The sequence below is a fragment of the Marmota flaviventris genome, chromosome 3 (assembly GCF_047511675.1).
Source record: "Marmota flaviventris isolate mMarFla1 chromosome 3, mMarFla1.hap1, whole genome shotgun sequence".
NCBI classification, from domain to species: domain Eukaryota; kingdom Metazoa; phylum Chordata; class Mammalia; order Rodentia; family Sciuridae; genus Marmota; species Marmota flaviventris.
The window spans coordinates 133,411,234-133,432,494 of NC_092500.1; the positions used below are offsets into that span (position 1 = coordinate 133,411,234).

Genomic DNA, 21,261 nt, shown 5'->3' on the forward strand with positions numbered 1-21,261 from the left:
ACTTTAAACTTTTTCCCCTTCAAACCTGCTCTATCTCCAAATTTTACCATTCCAGAAAATAGTATCAACAATTTATTAGATTTCCCTGAACAAAAGATCTTTGACTCTTCTCACTATCTCACACTCAACATTCAATTCACTTAATTCCTTTGGGCTCAGTCTTTAAAATACGTTCTGAATTCGAACATTTCTTGTCATCCCCACCCCCAATATTATACCATCATGTCTCTCTCCCAAGGTTCTGCAGTAGACTCCTGGCCACTCTTCCTGTTTTTACCCTTGCTCCTGCTTCTGGGACAGAGATGAGTCTAATATTATTAGTATGGTGGAAAGAAATTTACTAGAAGCCATTCAGTAGTTTATAGAATCAATAGAGAGGCTGAAGAAACAAACATCAATCTGAGCCCACAGTAAAAACTCTTGAGATCCACTCTGTAGGACCAAGACACCGAGAGAGCCATGTTGTTTCTACAATGATTCAACTGGTCAGCAGACACATGCAAAACCATGCTGTCTGCTGTAAATGGGAAGATACTCTGGTAAAGAGAAGCCACTCCTGGCAATTACACTTTCCAACAGAAAATGGAACTAGCCAATCCACGGCCTTTACCTTACTAAATCTAATTGAGTGTAGCTCATTGGTAGAAGCTACATCAATCACATCCAGAACTCCATTTAAACAGGAATCCCGGGGACATGGCTTTTAACTTTTTGGTGTCTGTAGGATAGGAAGGTACTCTAGAAAGGTGTTGGAATGGATAATAAACACGAACACAAGTGCTCATTATATTCCCTGCTTCACTTAGCGGAGTGATCCTGTTAAACACAAACTTTACTACGTCACTTCCTTGCTTAACACCCTCCACAAACCTTGTGCCATCATGCTTGGAATAAAAGCTTAAATCCCTACCAACCTTGATTGGAAAGAGGCTCTCCTTCCACTGTGCAAGGTCAAGGGTTTTTGTTTATTTGTTTGTTTGTTTTCACGTACAGTCAACTCTCCATATCCATAGAGTCTGCATGATTCAACCAACTACAAATCAAAAAAAAAAATTTAATTATCTCTATACTGAATATATACAGACATTTCCCCCATCATTATTCCCAGCATAACAACTACTTACATTGTATAAAGTATTATAAGTAAGTCAAAGATAAGTTAGAGTATATGGAGGGTGTATATGCAACTACTATACCATTTTATATCAGGGATTTGTGCATCCATGGAATTTGGTATCCATTGGGAGGAACTGTAGAGAAGGGGTTGTGGCTGGTACAACATTTGCCTAACATGTGTGGGGCCCTGAGTTTGATTCTCAGCACCACATATAAATGAATAAAATAAACATATTGTGTCCAACTACAACTAAAAAAAGAAAAAAACAAGGAATGAGTGAACTTCAATCAAAACAACACATCACAACAGATTGAATGAAGCAGAAAATGTGGGAATCTCTTTTCTATGAAACCAAACATTAAAGAAACTTATAAAAATGTAAAATAATTTCTCACAATTTTGGGGGGAATAAAACATATTTTTTTCATATTAAATATATATACAAATATGTAATGAATTTTAATAAGTTAGTACCTTCATTCCTTTTTTTTTTTTGAACTGGGAATTGAATCCAGGGGTGCTTTACCACTGAGTTTCATCATCCCCAGTACTATTTATTTATTTATTTATTTAGTGAGACAGGACCTCACTAAGTTGCTGAGGGTCTTGTAGGTGTCAAACTTGCAATTCTCCTGCCTCATCCTCCTAAATTGCTGGGATTACAGGTGTGCACTATCATATCCAACTGAATTAGTACATATTTCTAAATGTTATCAGTTTCAGTTTCTAATATGATAAATGTGCACAGATATATATCAGATAAACAAGAGTTCTTTGAAGTCTTCATTAATTTTTTAAAAGTATAGAGGTCTTGAGACCAAAAAGTTTAAAAATTACTATTTTATAGTATCTTATTTAATTAGTCTATCCATAGAAGGAAAATGAAATTATAATGCTAATTGTACATTTTATGCAACTCAACCAATTAATTCAGAAGATTATTTGGAAAATAAAAATGTAATGAACAGCCAAGGAAGTTTTGAAAAAGTAAATGTAAAGAAACACCCTACTTGTATAAAAATAATATATAATTATAGTAGTAATTAGAACTGTGTAGAATCAGTACAAAAAGTAGATAAAGCAATCAATGAAATAGAAATAAGTACAGAAATTAACCTCAAAATGTAATTATAGAAACCTATTGGTATAGGCAAGTCAATCAAGTGGAGAAAAAATTGCTCAATAAATAATGTTGGAACAGATTTAGGGGAAAACATGATGTTAACCGTTTTTTAACCAAGGTTCTTAGTTGTAGACAATAAAATCCACTTAATCTATTTTAAAGTAAATGGAATTTATTAAGGGTATGGGAAATGTGTGCAAATTGTTGCAGTGAGTACATGAAGAAAAGAATTTCAAGCAGGGCATGGTGGCCCATGCCTGTAATCTCAAGATGTTTGGGAGGCTAAAGCAGGAGGATCACAAATTTAAGGCCAGCTGCAGCAACTTAGCAAGGCCCTCAGCAATTTAGTGAGAAACTGTCTCAAAATAAAAAATAAGTGGGCTGGGGATGTGGCTCAAGTGGTAGCGCACTTGCCTGGCATGCGTGCAGCCCAGGTTCGATCCTCAGCACCACAAACAAAGATGTTAATAGTCTTATAAACATAAGCTGATGAAATTGAAAAAAAAAAAAAAAAAAGGACTAGGTATGTGGCTCAATGGTAAATTGCCCTTGGGTTAAATTCCCAGCAGAGCCGGGCACAGTGGCACACGCTTGTAATCCCAGAGGCTCAGGAGGCTGAGGCAGGAGAATCGTTAGTTCAAAATCAGCCTCAGCAAGTTAGTGAAACCCTAGGCAACTCAGCAAGACCCTGTCTCTAAATACAGAACGGAGCTGGGGATGTGGCTCAGGGGTTAAGTGCCCCTGAGTTCAATCCCAGGTACCAAAAAAAAAAAAAAAAAATTCCCAGTACAAAAAAAGAAAAGGATCTCAGTCTCAATTTTTAGGAACGATTACCAAAACCACACCACAGAAGTAAACAGCCCTGGCTAATGGACACATATACTACAAGAGGAAGCTGTAGAAACAAGATATTTCTTCCACAGCTCTGGCTTCAGAGCTATACTCCTGCCATCTCAGGAAGCTGCCAAAATAAGAACCCATCTTATTATTTAGAAGTGGCCACCACAGTTGCTGATTTCTGGCTGCAGTGCCTCTGCTGTGATCAAAGCTTGCCAAATGAATAATCCATTCATTTCCTTTCTCTCTAAATAGGTCAGTTCTAATTACAAGAAAAAAAAAAAAAAGTCTCACATAAGAAGCTCTGATTGGTAGAATGAGACCCACATCCAAAAACCCTCGTTATTGAGGGGGGCATCCACTTGGTTTACATGAACCTTACCTCACACCATAGCAATATAATACTAACAATCAAAGGCATTATAAGCAAATACAGACATGTATTTTTGTAATCATGGAGAAGGAGAAAAATTCATAAACAAAAGTAACCCCCAAAGCCACTAGATGAAAGATTAACAGATTTGATGAACTAAAAGTTAAAAACTGTTATATAACAAAACATACACAACAAAATAAATAAAGACTTGTAACTGGTAGAAAACATTTGCAATATTTATAGCAAACAAAGGATTACTAGAATTTTAAAAAGCTCTCTTACAAATCAATAGGAAAAAGGCAGTCAATCCAATGAAGTCAGGGGAAATAAAATGAATAGGCAACTCATAAAAGGAATATAAATGAAAAAAGTTGCCCAACCTTCCTAACAATTAGGAAAGTGCAAATTAAAAGAGCAAGGAGAATTTTGTTAGTAGAAAATTGGCAAAAAAAAAAAATGACAAAGAATTTTAATGTCTATAGTTTTTATGTCTCATGAACTACAGTTGGCATAAAATATTTATGGGGCTTTCCCTGAGGAATAGCCATAATTTTTTTAACTTACTATAAATATCTTTTAATAAAGACACTACACTTTTCACTTTCCAACCTACTAGGCTATTCATATATGTGCATAAACAGACATAAACAGTGATTTTAATTATTGCAGTTCACAATAACAGAACTTGAGAAATAATGAAAATATTAATAAAGTATGGTTAGATAAAATAAGGTAAATTCATGTGATAGATGTCACAACAACAGTTTAAAATGAGACAAATCTATATTTATACATAAAAGGAGTTTTCAAGGCATAATTGCTGAATAAAAAAGACAAATTGCAGAATAACACACATCATATGATGACATTTATGTAAAGCTACTCCATCACGTTGGAATAGACAAATATATTTTGCAATTGCAGGGAAGTCTAGAGTAGTAACATGAACTACTATACTAGCAAAGGTTACTTTTTGGAAACAAAGTGCAGTTACTTTTTTTCTGTATATCTTCCTTATTATTTGAATGTTTATAAAAATATATTCAGGTATTATTTGTACAATTAAAGTATAAAAGCCTTTCAGTCCTTTTTTTTTTTTTTTTTTTAGTTGCAGTTGGACACAATACCTTTTTACTTATTGATTTTTATGTGGTGCTGAGGAATGAACCCACGGCCTCCCACATGCTAGGCAAGTGCTCTACCTCTAAGCCACAAGCCCAGCCCATAATCATATTCTTAAAAATTAATTAATTCTGTGTGATTTTTTAACCACCTGACATATTTACAAAATACATATTTATTGATTTTATAATTAGAAAATAAATAAATTTTCTTTTCTATTTTAATACTAATTATTTAGTTTTCACAGTAAAGCTATCATCACCAATTGCCATGTCCCTAATTTCTCCCCATAATAATTATATCCCATTTTACCATACTACATATGAGCATGAATTTGTGACTAATTATAAACATCAAAAGGGAAAAGGAAGACACAGTAGGCGAAGACTCTAAAAATCCTGTCTTTCTTGAAATAATGTAGTGGTATTGATTTAGAGCAGTTGAATCATTACCATCCCTTCTGTAAATACATCAATCAGACAGAAATAGCTACAAGAACTGAACCTCTTCCGGCTCAAAAGTGCTGTGTCTGTTGGGTTACTAAAAATCATGGAAGACTTGAAATTGCTACAAAAGGAATGTAGGTCAAATTTAATGATAAATTTCCCAACTGTGGTAGTTATTAAATACTTGAAGAATCACAAAACTCTGATGATCTTCTATCCTGAAAAAAAAATAATTTTTTTTTGCATCTTTCTCCATCACCAACAGTACTTCAGCCATTCTGCAAACATTTTCTCAGTGCCTGCCATGTGTCTACTTTTGTGCCTGCCACTGGGAAGTATAAAGATGAATGAGACATGATCCTGCACTCAAAGAATTTGTCAAACCTGTGGGAGGAATGAAATGCACTTTCCTATTCATTCATTCTTCATCCATTCACTCAATTTGTTGGAGAAGAATCATCAAGTACCATAAGTGTCAGCCATTTGGCACTGGGAATGAAATGGGGACCGACACTCAACTATGGACAGTGTAATAAGGAAATACAATTCTGTGGCAGTTAGAATGGAGCAAGATTGTTCTACCTGTGATACGGAAATAAAACTTTATATAAGGAGCATTTGTGATCTGTCTCATTAAAGTTTAAATAGGTAAAGGTATGGAAGAAGGGCATTTCAGATTGAAGGAACTATAGGAGCAAAGGCAAGAGAAATGTGATTGTTGAGGGTATATTGAGATAGTGCCTAATGCATTAACTCAATACATGATAAGTCAATTGGATGCCAGGTGCTGTAACAGCCCCCAACTCTCCGTAGCTCACATCACAGTTGATTTTAGTATTCATTCAGTGGTCTTCAACATGGAGATTTACTGCCCATGAATCTAGTAGTTCTGTCTTCTTCGGTAATTTTGTACGCAGCAGAGACATACATAGAAAGAGAGCAGAAGAGCAGGAGACAGACAGAGAAGTGGGACAGCAGGGGATCAAGAGCTAGGGAGGAAGACAGAGATTTCAGGGAGAAAGAATCAGCCACGAAAAGGCCTATAACACTGCTGCCCACGTTCTTTTGGCCAGAAAATGAACATGGTCCACTTACCCACAAAGGATCCTGGGCTATGTGGTTTCCCTGTGTCCAGAGGAGGTGACTGCAGTATTATTTCTGTCCCAAAGACAATATTATGTATCAACACTAATTCATTTAAAAGGACAATTGTTTCATATTTAAGTATTTAGTATTTAAGTGCTGATACTCTGAACATAATCACTATTACATATATTGCAAATACTGAATAACTACTTTGCAAGATGAGGCATTAACCTCTGAAACGTAAGAAATTCTTCAATATACTGAAGGAGCTTAAATTTTAGATAGGAATAAGGACTTAACATGGACTGAGATAAATAGTACATATGGCATATGGCAAGTGCCAAAATACAAAGTAACACTCTTTATGGCTGTAATTTATAGCTTATATAACACTATTATGAGATATTCCGCTCTCTGAATTTCCTTACATAATTTTAATTTTGGCTTATAGTATTCTTCAAACACCAAGGCAAATGTATTGGCTTTTTGAAAAATCAGAAATATGAAAAAGAAAACTGCAGATTCTGATGAACAGAGTGTTATTGGTTCTCTGAGGGAAGATGCAGTTCATCTAGCTGTCATGGTGATTTATTCAGGACGCCTCCTGAAGGGAGTTATTCAATCTCCTGACAAGTTAAAAAAAAGTTTTGATATTTTATTTGGGTCATTTACATTTCTCATGTAGATATGGCTTTATTATAATCCTTAAAAATATTGGCATTAGAATTAAACACAAATAATTCCAAGTCATAGACTGATCATTTCTTGGCTTTGGACAAGTTACTTAACCTTCTTTAATCTTTGGCCTCCTTTAACCTCCTTTTCCCTATTTGTAAAAAAAAAGAAAAAGAAAAAGAAAGAAAGAAAGAAATGAATTTAAATTGAAGGATAATAACAACAGTAACAATAAGGTATCCTCAGGCTGTCCTGAGAATTACATAAGTTTATGCATCCTTGTAGTTTGTCTACCCTCTGGCACAAGATATATTTTTTAAAGTAAAATATCATGGTGATGTTAAAAGTATTGTCATTGGAGATTATTTAACAACAAGATATTTTGCCCAAAAATACAGCTTAAAAGTAAAAAAAAAAAAAAAAGTATAATATAATCCCAATTTGACTTTAAAAATAGTAAATAGCTTGACACAGGAAGGAAATAGAACATGTTAACAGTAATGTCTTTAGCGGTACAGTTATGGATGTTTTTAATTTCATTGTCACACAATTTTGAATCTTCAGATGTTTTTAGAGTAAACATTTCTTTCTATATTTTTTCACCCCCCCCCCCCCACCTCGTTCTGGGGATCAAACCCAGGGCCTCATGCATACTAGGCAAGCATTCACCACTGAGCTACATCCCCAGTCTGTTTCTTTTATTTGCACTCTTTATCTCTAAAATCCCTTACATCTCTTAAACTTGGCATGCACACATAATTGCTTTATTAACATGATGTGATTCTTTTACACTATTTTCTCATAAAGGCAAGACCTCCCTGAGGAAACCATTGCTTTGTTCTTGTCTTAGAATAATTGGCCAGCAACATTAAAAATTAATCTTCTGAGAAGCAAATAGGTTTTTTTGCTCCTAGATGTTTTCTCTCTCTCTTAGTCTTTAATAAAGAGCTAAAATATCTTTTCAATCATCATTTTTCTCTTTTTTCCCCTCTATCATGCACCTAGATTCTGAAACAATACTTGAAATACTTCCAAATAATTTCCAATGTAAAATTTTACCAACAGTTGATCATGACAATCAGTGACATAGAACTCCAGAATCCTAAGCCATTCCAGGCTTTCTTTGAAGCTAAAGCTAAAATATACTAAATTTATATTTTCACTCCAGTTTACAGACTTATGTGTAAATTGAATTATTGGGGGAAAATGTTCATTTTATTTTCATGTAATGGGGCTTTCTTTTTCGCATGAACATTTCTTAAGTCAAATTAACCCTTGTGTAAACGAATTTATTTTTTAATGTGTATTCAATCTAGATTTGGGAAAACTGTGCTTGACATTTTGCTTAAATTCTTCACTGCAGGTTATACTGATCTGATTTACGATCAGATAGAATTGAGCTCATGAGGGAAGAAGATTACCCATGATGTTACACTTTCCTGAATGTGGCTGGAAAGTTAAAAAGAAAGTTTTGGCATTTTATTTCTTTCCTGATGAGCTTTTGCCACATGGAATGAAAGCCACTATCCAAAATGATGGACAAATTCTCTTGTTTAATAATGGAGACTGTCCAGGCAAGCATTTTCTCACCTGTCTGTCCCAAGGCAGTGACTTCAACTTCTGACAATTTCACCTGCAGTCTTCCTGGGGGAAGTCACTTATTCCTGCTGTGCTATTCTTTTGGCACAATGGCTTTTTTTTTTTTTTTTTTTTTACTCAAAAAAATATTTTTTATTCTTGTCAATGTTTTTCCTTTCGCAGTGCTTGGGATCAAACCCAGGGTCTCCAGCATGCCAGCAAGCAATATTTTTGTTTTTGAAAACAATCTTATCTGGCTTTTTGTGGGTGCTTTGTTTGCTTAGTTGGGCTTTTTATAGTTTTATCACCTTCCTACCTGTTATCTTTATTTGATTTTTATTTCTTTTTCCTTCTTTCATGTTAAGTAGGAAAAAGGATGTATCTCTTTTCCAGATTGACAGATATAAACACAGTCCTGTACCAAAACAAGGACCCAGTTTCCCCCCAATTATCTGTGCCTCAGGTTCTTGGTGGTCTCCATGACAAAAACTAAGCTCTAGTCCCAGTTGAACCCCTGAAATAATGATATGAAACCAATCTTTGCAACTACTATTTCAAACATAACCAGTTTCCCTAGAACAATACAGAGGATGACATGACTCAGAGTAAGAGAGAGAAGAGCTACAAAGGCTGTGCTGTGCAAATATCAGGCTCATTTTTAGTCCAAACACCTGGAAAGAATGTGGTAAAAAGGTTTTTTTGTTTGTTTGTTTTGTTTTGTTTTTTGTTTGTTTGTTTGTTTTTTGCAGTGCTGGGGACTGAACCCTCACTCATGCATGCTAAGCAAGCGTTCTATCACTAAGCTACATTCTCAGACCTGAAGAGAATCTGTATGCATGCTGCCATTTATCAAAGTCCTTTGTCAAAATCACATCAAAGGATCACAGTCTTGGAGAGGACTTTGAGGTGTCTAGCATGAGTTCCTCTCAAATATGGATTCCCTCTGCAAACATCATCAATAAGAGAGCCAGTCCTTTTGGTCTGCCCAGTCAAGGATAAATAACTGTACTCTTGAAAGAGTCCTCCTACTTCAAGCAGTTTAAACCTGAAAACTCTCTTCCTCTTGTTGAGTCTAAATTTTCTTCCCCAGAACTCACATTCACTGGTCCAAGTCTGCCCTCTGGAGCCTCTTGGAATAAGTCTCCTTCCTCTTCAGTGTCATAAGTTCTTCCTAAATTTGTCAAATGAATTAAATAAAAGCTGTTATCGAGTGTTAAATCTACATCCACTCCTTTGAAATTCAGCTTGGAAAATAGGAGCCTTCTACTGAAACTTTAGGTCATAAATAAATACCATTTTTAAAAGGCACCAAATCCCCTTTTATTGCCCAATTTTCCAGATCCAAGAAGAATTTTTTTGTTGTTGTTTTAAGAATGATGAGGCACCTTAATGATCTACTAACTTACCTCGAACTTTTCAGATAGATAACTTAAGGCCCAGAGATCTAGACTGAGTTAGGGTCATAGAGCTCCGGTGGTAGAACCCTAGAAGCAGTACTGCAATTATGGTTTTACCTTTCTTGTTCTCAGAAGATAACTGAACTTCAGTGATTACAGCTCATTTTCTAATAAAATTTTCTTATTGCACAGTTTCCTGAAACTATTTTACCATAAGTGAATTCTAGTAGTATACATTTGCACCTACTCTTTTTTAAAGTTTTTTTTTTTTTAACAAAAATGATGGGATTTATTGTTACATATTCTTATATGCACACAAAATTACAATATAATTTAGCCAATATCACTCCCCAGCAATTTCCCCCTCGGTTCTCACCTCACCCCTTGGCCCGTTTCCTCTATTAATCTCCTGTGATTTTCATGAGATCCACCCCCATCTTTCTTTTCCTTTTTCCTCTCTAGATTTCATATGTGAGAGAAAACATACAACCTTTGACTTTCTGAGCTCGACTTATTTCACTTAACATGATGGTTTCTATTTCCATCCATTTTTCCCACAAAGGACACAATTTAATTTTTATTTATGGCTGCATAAAACTCCATTGTATATATATATATATATATATATATATATATATATATATATACATACCACATTTTCTTTTTCAACTCATCCATCGATGGACACCTAGACTGATTTCATAGGTGGCTATTGTGAACTATAGCACTTAGCCTTAAATGTTAACTTATTCTAAAATTTTCTGTACTTGCATTCCCCCCCAAATTCCAAAAATACCATGAGGAAAAAAATAGAAACCAACCATCTCAAAATTCACTCTGTATTTTTCCCAGAATATCAATTCTCCATGGACTACACATACTTGTAAGCACAAGGACTTATGGTCATGAATTTTCCTTCCTAAGCTAAAAATAAAACACACAAACAAAAACCCCAGTTAATGCACAAATCAGACTTGAGATTCTGTATCTGAGAGTGCTTCTTGGAAAGTATTATGTAATCACACCGGGGGAAAAAAATAGAAACAATATAAATCAAGTGATACATGTCACTCACTGTTCCAGCAAAAAGCTGACTCCAGAAATTTACAGGACCACAAATCGCAAAGGAGGAAAGAGCAACATGACAGAAAGTAAAAAAGGATGGAAAAGTAATACCTAAATAGCTTTAGAGATGCGGAGGAAGTGGGTAAATGACCCAAACGACATCTGAAGGATGACCCAGTTTCCTAAGAGGCAAAAAAAAGTTCTACCTCTTCAGCAAATCTTATCACCCTGAAAGAAGAGGGAGCATGGGCTTGTATTGGTGAAGAAAGTGATTTATTAGTGTGTATAAGAGCTTCTGCCATAAAGAATGCTCTTGATAGTGTCACTAGGATAGCAAGCTTTACATATTGTCTTGCTAGCAAAAGAAACAGGATGTATTTGGAGATAGTTGACCAATGGATTTGTGGCAAAAGAAACAAAGCAAGCAGCTTAAGTGGCAATGTCGAGGTCATCATTCGAGGACATACCTGCTGTGTATTTAATTGAGCACTGTGCTTTCCAGAAAAAAATCAGATACTTCTATCAGAAGATGAATATGGTCCTTCAACCAAAACTCACTGAATTCTCCAGGTGCACAGCTCTGGGCTACACTTGGAGGATACAAAAAGGAATCCTATACCTGTTCTCCCTCTGGAAGGCCTACAGAACACGATCCCTGTCATGGAAACTCTGACACTTTCCTTTAAGATATTCATTTCATTTTGAGATTGCACATTTTATTTATTATCATTGTGATATCCAGGTTAATGTCTGTTGTTGCACTAGATTATAAATGCCACAGAAGTGAGTATTTTATCTGTTTTACTCACCCTCGTTTTCCTAGCACAGTGCCTGACACATAAATTGCCATTGAATATTTGTTGAAAAAGTGAATGAATAAATAAATATTTTTATGAGGATTGTGATAAGTGTGATAAGAGGGACAAAGACAAGAACTACTAATTTCTCAGGACAGAGTAGTAAGTTCCAGAAAAAAAGCTAAAAGGTTTCATGGAAGAGATGGATTTGACAGTTAGGAAACCAGGTTAGGCAATTATTACAATCAGCTAGGAAATAATGGAACACATAAAACTAGAGTAGAAACAATTAGAAGAGAGAGAAATAGATGGATAAATATACTGCAAAGATAAAATGGGCAGATGGTGTGGCTGCCAGTGGTATATAGAAGGCAAGGAGAAGCAAGAGTCTAGGAATGTGCCAGGTGACTGGGAGGACAAGATTTGTAGAAGAAAGCAAAGAGTAGCTGGATTAGGTCCATGCAGGGCACAGGACCTTGTTTTCAAATAGATTGAGTCACCCTGATGGAGATGTCAAGCGAGACACCAGCAATGTGGATCTGGAGGTTTATGAGAAGACTAGTCCAGAGGTACAGATTTTTGAGCCATCTCCATAGAGTTTCTCCTTGCAGTGAGAAAAGTGGGTGAGGTTGTCTAGAAAAAGATCATAGCAAGAGAAAGACAGGGGATGGAGATCAGGGGCTTGAAAAATAAGGAGATTTGGCAGGTCTGCTTTCACATAATTCAGGATAACAGAGAGGAAACAGATTGTTTCTCTTCTGGACAAAAAAAAAAAAAGAGAAGTCTGCCAAATAAGAAGCCATCTGATCCACCATGCTGGGAAATTCACTGTTGACCTGAGGTTACACAGCATTCGCAGGTATGCAGGATCCCAGTTCCTTAGACAAAGGCAGCAGCTCTAGACTCTAAGGACTGAAGAAGTAAAGGGCTTAGGACTTAGGCAGACAGCACACTGGGGTGCAGCCCTTGCACATCCCAGGATGCCAAAGACAACTCTGGTTAGCACTCCCATTTCTAGATCGTGCTGATTTGTATTGTAAGCAGCTGTGAGCTCTTTGATCCTCAGACCAGTCTGACAGCTTTGTTGTAAAAAAAAAAAAAAAAATCCTTCAAAACTAATGAGGCCTTAAAGCTTGATCTTTGTCTGTCCCTATTTGGGACTACTTTGTCTCCAGTCTCCTGAAGGGATTGTTCTGGGGAGACTGGAGCATCTCACAGTTTCTTCCTGTAAGCCAAAGCTGGTCTCACCCCTTTCTACCATGCAGCAAGGTAATGTTATGAGGCACTAGTTAAAAGCACTCAAGAAAGTGAGATGACTTTGAAACGAGGACATTGGTTAAAACACAGCAGTTTTAAAAATTCTTCATTATATCAATGATAGATAAAGCATACAAAGTGGCTAACAGCCAGGACTTAGGCCAGGGCCTTGAATGTAGTAGGTGATCAGAGTTTAAATGAATGAAATTGTGACACAAACATCATGTAGCACATTTTGAGACTTATGGCAATATATACAAACTCAATTCAAATACATGCATTAAGTTATCACTAAGTACTGGGACTGTGATAAGCAATGAGGATAAAATGGGTAAGATAATGGTCAATAGGCTAGAAAAGAACTTACATGAATTATTTACCTAAATCCCACACTTCAAGATACTAGAGGCTAAAACTTAGGGCTACATGAACTAGAGAAATCTCATGATTTCCCTTGGACCCTGAGAGCTAGTTTGGGCCTAGGTTGTGAGCAGTGCTGCACCCCCCTATATGTGTTTGTGTTATCTAATGAGAACATGGAGAGGTGATAAAGGACCTCAAGCAGTAGGGTCATGAAATAATTTGGTTTTAGTATTTATTGATTTTATTTTTATTCTATATTTCCTTCAAGAAATGGTTAAAATAATAGCTGCTAAATTCTAAATATATTTTCCATATGGTTCAGAAATTTTTTTTCTGAAAAAATATTTATTTTACTAAAAAAGTCAGTTGGAAAATGTGGCTTGATTTGCAGAAATTTATTTTAAGATAACCTCTCTAAGAAGGTACATGTTCTGTTTGCATTAGAGACTGCTGCACAGAATAAAGCCATGGAAGGAAGACTCATAGTTCTATTTCCTGTCATGAAGTTATTACAGGCAACAGTAGGTTATATGGTTCTATTGGCCCAGGTCATAAAGAAGAGAAACGTGATCTGCATTGATATTACTTTATCATGGAGCTTCATGAGGAAGGAAGAAAGAACATATTAGTCTTCACAACTATGAGCAACTCAGAATGTTCTGGACCATCCATGAGGAAACACAGTAGTGCCAGGAAGTACAGAAGAGTGAGCTCCTTAGTCACCAAGGCACCGGTTGCTCCCAATAATGTGACTTGGTCATGCATGTGATTCAGTTTAACTATCTGTGCTTCTCCTGAGGCAGTGAACAGAGTGGTGAAGAGTGTGTGGAGCACTCACTGCCTGAGTTCAAATCCCAGCCCTGCCTCTAAGACACCTAGGAGTAAGGAAAAACCTGATCTGCTCAGGTCATCAATATCCAACACCTAATTGGCAGTGTTCTCCAGAGTCTGCTTCATAAGCCACAGGATAAGTTATGTAATTCCTTTGGGTAAGCAGCAATCCTTGACTGAATTAGTCACATGATAAACAATGCCAACCTGTGTGTAAGTTACCACTGTGGCTGCTTTTCTCAGAAGAAGGCAGCAAGCAAGGCAGGTACTCAGCGGATCATAGCCTGCCCTTGCTACTTCAGGAGGTGTGGGCCAGAACTAAAGAGTTAACAAAGGAACTACATTATCCAAGCAATATAATAATGATTATATAATATGTTAATAATATAGGGCAAAAATGAGTAATATTAATGTATGGTATAATAGATACATAAATATGCACTATACAATTATATACTGTAATTAAAAGAAGCTTAGTTAACTAAGCAGTACAAACTGAGGTGTAAGATTATAAAGAAATATGGAATGCTGTTCAGTGTTCACAGTGGTCTGTCTGGCTTCTGTCAAGACTATGAAGAACACAAGTCATAATTCATTCTAAGAGAAATCTATTATTTCAATAAAGACTCCACTTGTTATGCTAAGTGAAATAAGCCAATCCCCAAAAGCCAAAGGCCGAATGTTCTGTCTAATATGTGGATGCTGCCACACAATAAGGGGGGCAGGGAGAGTAGAAGTTCATTGGATTAGACAAAGGGGAATGAAGGGAAGGGAAGGAGGATGGGAATAGAAAGACAGTAGAATGAATCAGATATAACTTTCCTATGTTCATATATGAATACACAACCAGTGAGACTCCACATCATTTATAAACACAAGAATGGGATTTTAATCAGAATGAATTATACTCCATGTATGTATATTATGTCAAAATATACTCTACTGTCACGTATATCTAAAAAGAACAACAACAACAAAAGGCTTGTTAATAATGATCTTATGTGTAACATCACTGACATCTTTATATTGAATCCTTTTTCATTTCTTTTCTTCATAATATACAAATTCTCCATTCTAGGAAATGCCATGAATTGGTTATGACTAACCAAAGGTAAAAGTTCATCAAATTTTTTTTCCCTGAAAAATGTCAAGCATCCCAATGAGACAAGAATACAATAACCCCATGTACCCACCCAGCATCAGCAGCTCTCAATATTTAGACAACCCTATTTTATCTATCCCATTTCCCTTTCTCCTGAGATCTCAAATTCTCATATATAAAAAGAATATAATACTGTTTAAAAATTCTGCTATTTTTTCTAGTGTACAAATTTTCTTTATATCACACTTTCATTCTATTCCCATAGCCATTAACCAAATACTCCTGGTGGCCATGGAAGAAGTGCCTTCTCTCATGGCCTCAACTAGAATAATCTCTGTTAATGGTTTGGATCTTAAATGTCCCCCAAATGCCAACAAGCTAAAGACTTGGACTCCAGCTTGTGGTGCTATTGGGAGGGGGTGGAACATTTAGGAGGTGGGGCTTAGTGGAAGGAAGTTAGATCATTGGGGGGTGTGTCCTTGAGGAAGATATTTAGATTCTAGCTCCTCTTTTTCCTCTCTTTGCTTCTGAGCCATCATATATGAGCAGCTTTGCTCTATCATACACTCCCCACCATGATGTGCTTGCTATCTTGCCACAGGCCTCAAAACAACAGAGCCAACCTATCATAGACTGAAAGCTCTGAAATTGTGAGCCAAAATAAACTTTTCTTCCTCTTAAGTAACTTATCTCAGGTATTTTGTCACAGGAGCAAACAGCTAACACCATGTCTTTATTTTTCTCCCTGCTTCCAAACAAAGAATTAGAAATTCAAATCTGCAGACTTTAGAGATTCTACAGAGCTGCTTCAGCAGTCCATGAACTCCCAGAAAACATATGTAAATATCTTTATCATTTGTTTATTTGGTAGGGTGCTCTAGAACTTCTGTCACATTCTTATAAGGATCTATTTGTACAAAAAGTTAAGAACCTCTACCATGACCATATCTTGAAATCACATCAAACATACTTTTATTCTCCCTTCTCCTAAGCCAGTTCCTTGTTTCAAAATTCCTCACCTGTCACTTCCTCTAGGATTATTTCCCTGACCACCTCATCTGATTGTGAATGTTTTCCTGAAACATTTAAAACAGGCCACTTTCCTGTTCATCACACTCTGTTTAGATAATATTCACTCCATAAGTATTGATTAGGTCTCTACAATATGTCAGGCACTATACTATTTAGATGTGCTTTGTCTTGCTCTGTTGGAAGAGGCAGGGAACATTTCAGTATCTAATACACGTCCTCTGTACTGAAGTTGCAGCTTCACTGAATGGAAACGAAAATGAACAGTGACATTTCTATGGGCTGGCATTCAGCTGAAGAAGAATACATAAAACCAGGCTTATGACCTGCCCTGCACCTCACCAGTAAACCCGGGTGGGGGAGTGAGGGTACTTACAGAAAAAGGCAATGCCTATTTGGTTACCCTTGTCATGACAATAAAGAGGCGGGAGCAGATGTTCTCTCTACCCCACCTCAATATACTGTGGCACTAGGGAACTATTCCAGAATCAGAAACTGTCTGCTGATCTCCAACAGGCCCTCTTAGTACCACCCTGAATATACCACAATAGCCATATAGCTGGGTCCACACAAATGTGACTGGAAAAACAACTCAAGGTGAAGTGGTCCCCCCCACCCCATGGGAACAGGAGTCCCAACCTTGTACATAAAGGTCAACAGAACAGTTAAAGTACTAATCATTTGACTTGGAAAACAAGGGTTTTTTAAAAAAAATACATAGACCCCTGATGACAACTGAGTAGTTTACTGATAGAGGTTGAATGTGATTACGCTAAAGACGTGGCAGAGATATTCTTACAGAAATAAGGGGGTGTGTGTCTGTCCCCTTTTGGGGAAAAGCTTCTAGGTTCCACCCTTTCCTCTGATAGATGCCACTTGATGGGGCTCCTTTGGCAAAAACTCTTTAACAGATGGAGCATATTGTTTCAGTAAAACGATTCGGAGCGTCCATGCAGTAGCACTCTGGACTATGCAAAAATCCTCTGATCTAGTTATCTATCCCATGTACACAGGTACCCAATGGGGGGTATTTCCGTTGAAGTAGGTGGCTGCCAGGACCAAATGAGAAAAGACGCGCTGAAGCGTCACGGTGTTGTCACCCCAGGTAATGCGTTGCAGCGCTTTGGGCCGACCAGGTGTACCCGCCTCGGTGTCCTCGCCCACTGAGGACGGGCCACGCCAGAGACCGACCAGAAGAGCGAGGGGGAGGAGGCAGGAAGGTCACCCCCGGCCTCAGGCAGGGAGAGAGCGATCGCTCCTCACTTCCCCGGCACGTTCGGAGGGGACCGGGTGGGGAGGAGACACTCCCCCGGCTCATCAGGCGCCCGCCGCCCCTCGGAGCCTGCTCGTCCTCCCGACCCGGAGACGCCGCGGGCCTGAGTTCCCGGACAGCCGGAGCCGGAGCGCCGCCTCCTGAGAGGTGAGGGCGGGTCTGGGAGGTGGGGTGGTGACTGGGCTGGAGCCCGCGCTCCCAGGGCCGCGGGCGGTCGTCCAGGTACCGTTGCCGGGTCTGCCCGAAGCACCCCGAGCTCCGGAAGCTCGTTTCCGAGCGGGAAAGGGTCTGACGAGGGTGCTACTCCGGCCGCAGCGGGAGGAGCCGGGCAGCGAGCCTCAGAGCGGGAGGCCTCCGGGGCCTCGCTCCAACTTCTCTTCCAGAACCCCACACGAGCCCGGGCGCGCGCGCGCGCGCGCGCGTTCCCCGCGGCCTCGCGCGCAGCAGCACCCCGCGCGCGCCCTCCGTCTATTTTTTTCCCTCTTCCTTTCATTCTCACGCTCCAAAATAGGTCAAGAGGTGGAAGTTACACCTAGAACCGCCCCGACCTGGATGCAAAAGAGCTTTTCTTCGGCAGCTCCCCGGAGAGCATCGTAACTATTTGGTTCGGAGAGCTTCCCGCCCCGATACCGTGCAGAGAGCGCCCGCGACCCGGGCGCTGACAATGGTCTGCAGAGGGGAGCCGCGAGAAGCCTCTTTTCCGCCCTAGTTCTGCTGGCTCTGCGCCCTTTGGGAGGAGAGGGCGCGACAGGTCGCCTTGCACGCCCGGGGTCTGACCGCCTGGGTGAGTTCCTGCTCTTCCTAGGCCATTCCTGTCACCGTGGGTGACCTGTTTACCTTGCAAACTTAGACACGACCCAAACCGGCGAGCCTGCGGAGCAGTAAGGGATTGCGGGATGTGCTTCAGATGGGAGAACCCATCCATCAGAGCTCAGAGCTGAAGGGGACACGGTTAGTGGCTTAGAGGCGAAAATGAATTTGTATTTTCGTGGAGTGCACGTGTATCTTTCCCTTCAGAAGCTATCACTTGGGAATTGATTTTTAACTAGCAGGAGGCGGAGAACTAAGATAACTTAAAGGCAGAAAGTTTTCAAAGCTGAAGATGAAAATACGGTTTTTAGAAAGGAATGCCAAAATAGGATGGTAGGATTTATATAATATTACTTGTGTTCTTAACCTCTCTCTCTCTCTCTCTCTCTCTCTCTCTCTCTCTCTCTCTCTGTTTATATTGCTTTGGTTCTTTGTAATACATGATATAAGCAAACCATACTTTATGTAGAAAGAGGGGAAGATTACAAAAATATACGGGCAAAGCTTTATATAAGTGGGTATGCATGAATTTGAATGTACATAGGAAATTTCACATGGGGAAAAGAGCTAGAATGAATCTATATAGCTTTGTATTAAGGTCATTGCGATATTACAGGTAACGATTGGTGTTGTTTCAGCAGAGGAAAACATTATTCGTGTGACTAATTAGCAAGTCAAATCCTTTGCCTTCCTGGCTAATGAATGGTTAATTTGTTTTGAAGTTTACAAAGGAGACTGTAGGTTTTTATGCCCTTGATTCCTGGCTGAAAATGCAGTGTAAACAACTCTAATATTGTGAGTGGTGCCTTAGAGATGCTCAGAAGAGAGGATCACTGGAGAAGGATGCTAGTGGCTCTGATGCCGTTGATTGCATGTAACTTATTTAAAGGAGACCTTGACAAGTTGGAAAGTATCTCGTCACTAAGGAAACTGCTTCAGAAAACTGCCGCTTTATTAATGTGCTTGGTCAGATTTGAAAAGAGAACTCTTACAGACTCTTCCTAATTCAAAAGAAATCATATTTCTAGAAAGATTCAATTACTGTAATGATGTTCTTTGGAAATAATTTGCCCCCCCCCCATTTGGGGCATATATCTTAATATAGTTAAAGTATCAAGGTACTTTGGAGGTTTTAATAAAATTTTACTTACCAGAGGGATGATGACATTGAAAATACTTAGTCTGCATAGTTAACTAATTCTGCCTTAAAATGGAGGGTCAGGGTAGCAGGAGGAAGTCCCAGAACATCTTAAATCTCTGTTTATGTGTATTTTCCAAAGCCAGATCTTACTTATGATTAAAAGGGCTGTGTAGAAAAGGTATTAGTCAGACACCACATATAGTATTTCTGAGAGATGGGTAGGTGAGTACTTCAATGCATTTCACTTGAAAGTATGGAGAACTAGGCTCCAAAATTTGAGACACATGGTGAAGGCTTTATCATTGCTTTGAAGAAGGCACAAGCTAGGGATGCTTAGCAATACTCGGAATCTAAATTTTGAGAGAAAAATGCAATGAAATTCTTGTGTTTACTGCATGTGGACGTTCGGTTTATATTTTTAAGAAGGAATTGAGTGAAAACTCTCATTGCAGTTAGCCCATGGTGTAATGAATGTTAAAATTAGGCTGTCAGCACTTGTCTGTGCAATTTTATGTTTTTACTCTTAGACAAATTAGGAAGTGTTCTGAAGAGTGGCATGCAAGTATTAAGATAATTAAAGAATTATGTAAGGACAAACTTACGGATCTAAATATTGAGCTGGATCTGGCATAGTTTGGTCCCTGGGAAGGCTGAAAGAATAGTGATCTTACATGGCCATAGCTTTTGTGATTCTCTTCTCTTGATGGCATAAGAGAGGATAAAAGCCCTAGATAAGAGCTGTTCAAAGAGGGGATAATGCCATTTATTTTGGGTACTTACATCTCATGCAGAGACCCTTCCAACTACTCCAGGGAGGCTTTTTAAGTTTGAACTAGATTGCCTGGAATGAAATTTAGCTTAGTGCCATTTCCCCATCAGTGAAATGGGCATAATGATCCTTCTAAGGTGGTTATGAGAAGCAGATGGAATAATGAATGTGAAATGCTGAGTATACTGTTGGCACATTGTGAACAGTCGTGAAGAGTGGTTATAGTAAGAAGTAGCAGTGTTGATTTAGTATCATTTCCCGGGGCTGCAGAGGGGTTGCTGCATAATTGACTCTAGAATTTAATATTTGAGTCAATGGGTCATTCCCCCTTCCTCTCCTAGTTAGTGTTGCCTAGGAGCTTGAGGCTAACACTGTCACACTTGCTTCTCCTCTACCCTAGACAGACCTTTGAGTTACCAACGTTAAAGAGGTCACTTGCAATTATTTTTGGAGATAATGATGAGATAGATAATAGGGCGAGGGAGGAGCTTTCCAAGTGAACTTGTAAAATAAATTTATGCATTTGCTTAACTAGTTTCTGTTAATGTCTTTAGAAGTATAGTCTTGATAACAGGATGTTAATTTTTGGTTTTCACAAAATTTACATCCGTTAGGATTTAGAAATAGGGTCTAGTATTTAGACTGTGGAAAGGAAGCAGTAATACTATTTATTCAGCTTTTCAGGCATTCAGCATTCCCAAGGCACCCAAGGCACCAAGAGCAAGAAAAACAGATTTGAACCTTTTGCTTACAGAATGCATGTCTGCTGGTAAGAGGTAAACCTATCATTTAAATCTTTACTAAGTGCTCTGTGGGAAAAATGTCAAGGGCAGTGCTATAGTCTAGGTGTGTGTCCCTCCGAAACTCCTGTTGAAACTTAATCCTCGGAGTTGTATGTTAATGGTATTTGGAAATGGGGCTTTTGGAAGTCAGAATAATGAGGTCATAAGGCTGGGGTCCTAGGATTGTATTAGTGGCTTATTAGGAAAAGACCCAAGTCACTAGGCTTGCTCTCTTGCCATGTGATACCTCTTTGGGACTTTGCAGAGATTCACCACCAGCAAGAA

General features: G+C 38.4%; 1 protein-coding gene across 2 annotated transcripts in view; it reads left to right on the top strand.

Moving 5' to 3' along the window:
• Positions 1 to 17,581: 17,581 nt before the first annotated feature.
• The window catches only part of Trmt9b (tRNA methyltransferase 9B (putative)), a 59,116-nt gene continuing 55,436 nt past the window's right edge, over positions 17,582 to 21,261 (top strand). Inside the window, exon 1 of one of the 2 annotated variants that reach the window (XM_071610411.1) lies at positions 17,582 to 17,621. The gene's annotated coding sequence lies outside the window, so the exon portion shown is untranslated. Of the gene's footprint in view, positions 17,622 to 18,209; positions 18,259 to 21,261 lie in introns of those variants that run through there. The other variant, XM_027954670.2, reaches the window with a different exon arrangement.